We start from the raw sequence: 9,390 nt of genomic DNA, 5'->3' as shown, positions 1-9,390 counted from the left end.
TATTTGAATAGAAAAAGATTGAATCATGGATTTCTTTTTGGAAATAGGCTTAAGGTATAAAATTCATTAGCCTATTAGAGATAAATATATTTTTTATTGAAAAGTATACTAATTAATTAAAAGTATTTATAAAAATTAATATATTGTACATATATAATCAAAAAAATTGTGTATAACATTTGTTGGTTTTGTTACACCTCATATTTTTGGGCGTAAAGTTTTGCCGTAAGTGTGAATTGGATGTTTATTCCCGTAAATATGTACGTTGGATTTGTCGTAAGTTAATCAACATTTGTTCAAGGACAAGATTATTTTTGAGGCTTTAAGTGTTTATGCTATGTTTAACAAGTGATAAGTAAGTGACGCGAAAGTTAGTAGTTTAATGAATAAAAGAGTATAAGTTTCATCAATGTAATACCCTAGGCTTTCCGAATATCGTTTGAACCACTTGATGTATGTAAGTAGACCCGATCCCCAGAGAATTTTTGTCATATTCGAGTATGCAAATGAAGAGCTTGTTGTATATAAAAGGACAAAGTCCCGAAATTATTTAAGACTTGAAAATGAAATGATGGTGATTGGAAATAATTTTTGGTGTGTGCCAAAAGAGGCTACAGACTAATACCATATTACATGATCATGATAACGAGTATATGAAGTGTATTAAAAAGGAGTTTTATTTAAGTGAACTAAGATCAAGAATTAATTATGTGTGTAATTGGTTAAATAAGAAATGATAGTGTAAAACAAAAAATTAATTAAGATTATTGGATAAATATTATGTGGAGGGTTTTGCCAAGTGGCAAGGGGTGGACAAAAGGAGACCATTAGGTGTCTCCTAAGTGATTGATGAGTCAAGGTATATAAATTTTCATGTGGGACATGTGTAAAGCAATTAGCTTATCAATTGTTGAACTTTGTAACTATTCTCACAAAGTTGTATTATGGAAAACATGAAAACGTACTGTATATCAATTCAACGACTCAAGTCTGAGAGAAACTTTCAAAGAATAAGTGATACAGTAAGTTAATTTCCGGACATGGAAAAAGAGAGCTTCGTCTACAAGGATGCGGTGTGCCGCAAGGCTTTTCGAGAGAACGAAGGGACCACTTTGCTATTTTCAGGAAATTTCCCAAGAGTTATGGAAGCTTTGAGAAAGGGAATCAAGATACAGTTCATCATCTATGACTTTCTACGAGCTCATATGAGTGTTTAAGGTATGTATTTGTTGAAGAACTCACGGGACGGTGGTCAGAAGCCGTGAGTTCAAGTTGTAGTAGCCATATATAAGTAGGTTATGAGTTGTTTTCTTATGATATGGAGATCGGTGGGGGTTTGGTAACTTGTATAAAAGCATTGTGTATGAGTATATATCGGGTTGTTTCGTGTATACTCTTGTGTGTTGATGATTTGGGTCCATGAAGTAGTAAGAGAGGTTGTAGTTATTATTGTTGGCCTTGTTGGTTGAGCTGTGGTTGTTAAAGAATAGGGGAAATGTTGTCCGATTCATTTTAGAAATGAGTCATCATTCGATATACGTGATATACTAGCTATACCTAAGTTAATAAATGTATACCTTTTTTTTTATAGGATTGTCATACTAATTGAGGCGACTTCGTTGATTGGTTTGTATTGACGACACGAGGTATATAATGGCCATACTTTCTTTTCTTGTCATGATCTGTAGCCAATAAGTGCTTATCAAATCTTAAAGAAAGAGAACTATTGTTTAGAGCTATCATAGAGGTGTAACGTTTCTAGATGTGCTATTGTATCTTTAACGTTTCGCATTTTCGCGGGCGAGTTTAGCGCTCGGAAAAGCTATTTCGAAATCGTTGGTGCTCTTTCAGACTTTGTTTTAAAAGAGTCGACAACTAATTTTTAGGAAATTAGGAAAACCAGTTTTGAAGGGTTTATTTATACGCCGTGTGTCACACCCCAACTCTGGAGTGATGTGACCGGCACCCGAAGCCAAACTAGGCCCGAGCGAATCACTCTAAATTTGAAACTCTGGGGAGTTATCCCCAACTTAAATTGATAATGTCTAATCTGGAGATATACATAAATAACGACTATCTTGTCTGAAATGGGCATACACATCCAATATATATATATAACTGAGCGGGCCGAAAAGGTTGCTTTATATATCCAACAGACGTGTATAAGCCGACAAGGCTATCACACTGGCATGCTATGCATATGTCTTGTCTACAAGCCTTTAGGAGCGATGTGACTGCACCATACAATCAAAATCAAGGAGAGACTCCAAGGACCTGGCAACTCCAAACAAAAAGGGAGCTCACCAACGGCTGATATCCGATCCTCTTCATCGGGTCGCTTTGTCGATCGCCGCTCGTACCGGGCATGCATGCGGCACCCCGCATTAAAAAGGGACGTCGCACGAATAATGTACCGAATATGTAAGGCAAAGTAACAACTCGAAATGAAATAATATGCTATGCTCCCGATATTTCAAGAAAACATCTAAAGTACCGCCTAGGTTGCCTCTCATCTAAGGCAAGATAACATAACTCTGCGGATATAACTCCGTGACATGAAGGTCAGGCATAAATAATTCCATGACTCATAGGCCAGGTATTAACTCCACAACTCACAGGCTAGGTAATAACTCCATGGCTCAGAGGCCGGGTAATAACTCCGCGACTCACAGGTCGAGTAATAACTCCACGGCTCAGAAGCCGGGTAATAACTCCGCGGTATCATAGGCCGGGTAATAACTTCGCAGCTCATAGGCCAGGTAATAACTCCACGGCTCATAGGCCGGGTAATAAAGACATATAACTATAGTTCGAAAGCAAGATAATAGCCTACAAGCAACATATATACTAATTACAACTTCTGACATTCAGTCATCGTATACAACTCAACCATTCTTGTACTTGATATTAACTAGAGGGAGCACTACAATCGGGTTATGGTAACCCAACTATAACCTTCATGAATAGAACATCTTTGTGCGAGTAGTCAAAAATGTCTCGGTAGTAGGAATCATGCCAATGAAAAGAAAAGAAATAGCCTTAACATACCTGATTGATCTCCTACTAATTATTGCTTATCCTCCTGAACTTGTAAATCTACATTCAAGAGTAATTCATACTACAGTTAGGCTTATTGATAAATGCCTCTCTCAAGTCTTTAAATTAGACTTCTTTAGAATCAATAAATTCGGGCAAAGACCTCTCCTGTTTATATCCCTAGCCCGAAATCACAATACCAATACCCAACCCAACAACAACAACTCTAATGCTAACAACATCATCATCCATACCAAAATATTCCCTACAACATCTCACGCGATGTTTATCCAATTTCTCAACCTAAAAATTTGTTATACGATTATTTGATAGCTCTATTTTCGTAAATAAATCAAAATCACTATCGATAGAGAGAGATCCATACCTTATTCTCGCTAGAAGCGCAATATCTTCAATAGCTACTTTGAATCCAAGCCAAAATCCACACCCGACGATACTATAATCACAACTATGCGATACCCGAGCCTCGATTAATGATCCGCTACCCAAAAGCACTTCAATTCCTTAATTTTTATGACACAAATACCCCTATCTATGTGCTGAGCTTTTTGGAAATTAATTTGGGGAAAAAATGAGGGTCTTGGCCCTTATATAGGGTGTGGAAGTCGGTGGAAACCGACTTAATAATTGACCTTCGCAAATGCGAGGTCCTCTCACGAACGCGATGGTCTGGAATTTTCGTGGCAATCGTGAATGCGAGGCTCTATCTAGGACGCGAAGGGCAATTTTGGTCAGTTCGTCCAATTTCACCCGTTCGACCTCCAATCCTTTCGATACTTCTCATACATGATCCTAAACCCTCATAACCATAAAATAGGCGCATATACTCTTATATATCATAGAAGGTACTCCAGTATCCACAATTACACAGCTAACACCTAACGAGTCTTAACGTACAAGACCACGAGGTGTAACATTCCTCCCCCCTTAGAAGCATTCGTCCTTGAATGTTAAATTCTTAGGAATTCCTGTGAAAATTTCGCTAGAGTTTCCCCTGTAATTTCACCACTACCCTCTTGTCACAACAAACCCAAAGTATACGGTGCCTCACAGGGCTACCACAATAACGACAATAATGGCCCCACACGACCAAGAACTATGAGAAGGAAAGTGTTACGCACCTGAAGACAATGACGTCTCTGCCTAAACTTCTCCTAGAGTGGAAACAAATATGGATACCTGGACTTCATATCTTCCTCAGCCTCCTAAGTCATTTCTTCTCTATTATTGTTTCTCCAATAAACCTTCACGGAGGCTACATCTTTAGTTCTCAGCCTCCGAACTTGTCTATCCAGGATTGCAATGGGAATCTCTTCATATGATAGTTGCTTGGTAACCTGAACATCATGATGGGCATAACTCTTGAAGGATTTCCAACACACTTACGGAGCATGGATACATGGAAGACTAGGTGTACGGACTCTAAGTTGGAAGGTAGATCGAACTCATAAGCTACCTTGCCCACTCTACAAATAATTTTATAAGGCCCAATATATTGAGGGCTAAGCTTACCCTTTTTACCGAATCTCATGACGTATTTAATCGGCGACACCTTTAGGAATACCCAATCATTAACTTGGAACTCCAAGTCTCGACGGCGATTATCCACGTAAGACTTCTGTCGACTTTGAGCTGTTAATAATTGATCTCGAACAAACTTAACTTTATCCACCCTTGCTGGATTAAGTCTGGCCCTACTAATTTCGTCTCTCCCACTTCAAACCATCCAATTGGTGATCTGCACTTTCGCCCATATAAAGCTTCATACGGGGCCATCTGAATATTGGAGTGATAGCTATTATTGTATGCAAACTCAATAAGAGGCAAGTGACATCCTAATTACCCCCAAAATCTAGTACACACACCCTTAACATATCTTCAAGGGTCTGAATGGTGCGCTCAGCCTGTCCGTCTGTCTAGGAGTGGAATGTTGTGCTAAGGTTCACCTGAGTTCCCAAACCCTCCTGGAAAGATCTCCAAAAGTTAGCCGCAAACTGTGTACCCCTATCAGAGATAATGGATACAGGAACAACATGAAGTCAGACTATCTCCTTAACATAAAGCTTTGCATAATCCTCGACAGTGTAAGTAGTCCTGACAGGTAGAAAATGCGCTGATTTTGTCAATCTATCAACAATTACCCATATAGAATTGAACTTACGCTGAGATCGGGGTAAGCCTGAGATGAAATCCGTATTAACTACTTCCCACTTCCAAGTCGGGATCTCCATAACTTGTAATAATCCGTCGGGCTTCTGATGTTCAATCTTCACCTGTTGACAGTTCGGACAGTGAGCCAAGAACTCCGCTATATCCTTCTTCATTCCATCCCACCAATAAACCTCTTTAATGTTGCGGCACATCTTTGTTGACCCAAGATGGATAGAATAGTAGGAGCAATGAGCCTCCGACATAATCTTCTGACGTAACCCCGCAACATCGGGAACACACAACCTATCTCGATACCTGAGGACTCCCTCTCCAGTGAGCCCGAATGGTGATTTCTTCTTTTGCGGAGCTGTGTCCTTGTAATGAGTCAATGAAGGGTCTTCATACTGGCATTTTTTCACCTCGGCTACCAAGGATGATGTTGCTGTAGTCCGAATAGTAACTTTGGCATCCCTTGAATCTACAACTCTGACCCTTAAATTGGCTAAGCTGAAGAAGCTCATAAGCCAGCTTCCTTTTTCCAGCCCGTAGGTATGCTAAGCTACCCATAAATTTGCGATTGAGGGCATCTGCTACCACATTCGCTTTCCCTGGATGGTACAAAATATCAACATCATAATCTTCAGTAATTCTAACCATCGCCTCTGCCGCAAGTTTAGCTCCTTCTGCTTGAAGATGTACTGAAGACTCTTATGATCTGTATAGATGTCAACATGAACGCCATATAAGTAATGTCTCCAAATTTTAAGTGCATGAATCATGGCTTCCAACTCTAGTTCATGAGTTGGGTAGTTCTTCTCGTGTTTCCTGAGCTGTCTAGAAGCGTAAGCAATCACCCTGACGTGCTGCATCAGTACATAACCCAATCTGACTCTTGAAGCATCACAATAGGCAGCATAGCCCTCAGATCCCTCTGGAAGTGCTAGAACAGGTGCTGAAGTCAACCTATCCTTCAATTCTTAAAAACTCCGCTCGCAGGCATCTGTCCATTGGAACTTGGCTGCCTTTTGAGTCAACTTTGTCAACGGGGCAGAAAGAGAAGAAAAGCCCTCTACAAATCTTCTATAATGCCCTGCTAAACCCAGAAAACTACGAACTTCCATCGGAGTCGTAGGTCGAGGCCAAGTCTTCACAACCTCTATCTTCTGAGTATCTACTTAGATGCCCTTGTCAGAAACAATATGGCCTAGAAAAGCCACAGAGTTTAGCCAAAATTCACATTTGGAGAATTTCGCATACAACTTCTGCCCCTGAAGGACTCTGAGTACCGCACGCAGATGATCTGCATGCTCCGTCTCTAATCGGGAATAAACCAGAATGTCATCTATAAATACGATCACAAACAGGTCCAGGAAGGGTCTGAATACGTGATTCATTAGGTCCATAAATATAGCTGGGGCATAGTCAACCCAAAAGACATAACAAGGAACTCGAAATGACCATATCTAGTCCTAAATGCTGTCTTCGAAATGTCCTTCCCTCTGATCCTGACCTGGTGGTATCCCGATCTCAAGTCTAGCTTTGAGAAATATCGGGCACCCTGTAGTTGATCAAATAAATCATCTATCCGCGAAAGTGGGTATTTATTCTTAATCGTCACCTTATTCAACTGTCTATAGTCGATACACATCCTTAGCGAACCGTCCTTCTTTCTTACGAACAATACTGGGGCTCTCCACGATGACGTGCTAGGTCTGATAAAGCCCTTCTCCAATAGATCCTTCAACTGTTTCTTCAACTCCTTCAACTCAGCAGGGGCCATCCTATAAGGAGGGATAGATATCGGCTGAGTATCCGGTAGTACATATATAGTGAAGTCAATTTCTCGCTCTGGTGGGAGACCTGGAAGCTCATCCGGGAACACATTTGGGAACTCATTAACTATAGGAATGGACTGAAGACTTGGCGGTTTTGCTCCTGTATCCTTGACTCGGACTATATGATAGATACAACCCTTCGAAATCATCTTCTTCACCTTGAGATAGGAAATAAACCTACCCTTCGGTGAAGCCGTATTGCCCTTCCATTCCAAAACTGGTTCCCCCGGGAAATGGAACGTGACAGTCTTCGTCCAACACCAACGTTGGTATAAACATATGCCAACCAATCCATGCATATAATAACATCAAAATTTACCATCTGCAATTCTATAAGATCTGCTAAGGTCTGATGATTACCAACTGCTACAGAACAACCTCGATAGATCTTACTAGCTATAACCGGCTCACCAACTGGTGTAGACACATAAAATGGCTCCCTTAACAGTTCTGGTATCATGCTAAACTTCCCCGCAACGAATGGGGTAACATATGATAAATTAGATCCCGGGTCTAGCAATGCATAAACGCTATGAGAACAAACTGTCAAGGTACCTGTCACAACATCTGGTGACGCCTCTAGATCCTGACGTCCTGTTAAGCTATAAAGGCGGTTCTGAGTGCCACCTGAACTAGAAACCCCGCCTCTGCCCCTACCTCGGCTAGCTAATGTTTGAGTCCGCGCCCTGAAGGACGCACTGATGCGGATGATCCTGCTACCGAATCTATCGGTTGAGCCATACTACCCGGTCCCTTCTGCGGACAGTCACTCACAAAGTGATTCGGGCTACCATAACTAAAGCAAGCATTCGACCTAAACTGACAATATCCGCGATGCACTCTACCACAATTACCACATACATGTGGCGCTGGTCTGCTCCATCCTGAAATCCTCTGCCGCTGCGATCCTGACATACGGGAGCTCTCACCTAGTCCAGATGGAATATAATACCTTGATTTGTAGCCCTGAGTCTGAGCTGGTAGTGGCCTAAATGTCTTACCTTGGTGCTTGTCATGCCCTATTTTTAACGGATTAAAACTAGTTCACAACTTATAGGCTACGTTTCCTCTGATTTTGCAAATTTTCAGAGTCACCACCTAATTTTAGGAAATATTAGGAAACCATTTGTGAAAATGTAAACTCCATTTTTTAGTCTTTGAAACCTGTGAGATTCTAGGTAAGGGTTTTACTTACCCTAAGGGGAAGGTGTTAAGCATCCCTCAGAGCCTATCCGAGGACAGTCTTTAAACTTAGCTTAATTAATACTAGAGGGGGATTATTTAATTACTTCTTATTCTTTACTATTACCTATTTTTAAATTAAATAGTGTGGAAAAGAAACTACTCTCTAAAAAATGAATTGTCTAAAAAAGAAGAGAGGTTTTAAAAGTAATTATAACTATGTGAGTAAATGTATATTTATAAAGGAAGTAGTTAACACTAATGTATGCATGAGGAAAATATGTACGACATTTATTTCATATAAGAATAGTATGTATAATATAGAATAATGAGGGTTATATTTTTTATAAGAAAATAATGTATATATGTGATATGTAAAAGAATTAGGTAGTATATGTGGTATATATGTATAAGAAAATGGTACATGTGTGTGTTTATCGTAGAGGCAGTAGTTAGTATATATGAGATGTAAACATATACGTATATATTCATGATATATTTTGTATAGTATAAAATGAGAAGATTAGGAATGCATATTATTTTTTATTTTTTTAAATAACGTATATGAATGATATTTATATCCTATGAAAAATGGTATATAATGGTTCAAATATAGCTATTTTGCGATATGGAAATAATATATATGTACACATATGATGAAAAGGTGATTAAAGGAATTACTGAAAATAAGATAGTATATACGTATGTATGCGTGTATACAAAAATGAAATATTTACCTTATAGCTCTCGTAAAATAGATTGGGTCACTATACTCGGGCCCTAATAGTAGTTCTTGTTACCAAACTTGAAGAATCAACCTGCTCACATTAATTATCGAGAAAGAATAAATGCCAAAAATGCTTTGGACCCTTTGGTAAAAAAAAAATCATTTTAGACCCGATACTTTTTGAAACCCGAAACTCGACAGAAGTTAATTTGTACTTATAAGGATTCTACAAATGATGTCTTTGGATGCACATGTCACGACCCAACCGGAGGGCCGTGACGAGCACCCGGTGCTAGCCCACCCGGGCACCCCTTAACATACTTTCATATCACATCTAGGTGAGCCACACAATAATCATGCTTTTCATTTATCATCATTCTAGCCTCAACGGGCAACAAACACATCTATATCATCAATAACACGATGCCCATACAAACG

Source organism: Lycium ferocissimum, chromosome 10, assembly GCF_029784015.1.
Source record: "Lycium ferocissimum isolate CSIRO_LF1 chromosome 10, AGI_CSIRO_Lferr_CH_V1, whole genome shotgun sequence".
Taxonomy (NCBI): domain Eukaryota; kingdom Viridiplantae; phylum Streptophyta; class Magnoliopsida; order Solanales; family Solanaceae; genus Lycium; species Lycium ferocissimum.
The sequence above is the reverse complement of the archived record's forward strand: the minus strand, read 5'-3'. Positions refer to the sequence as shown.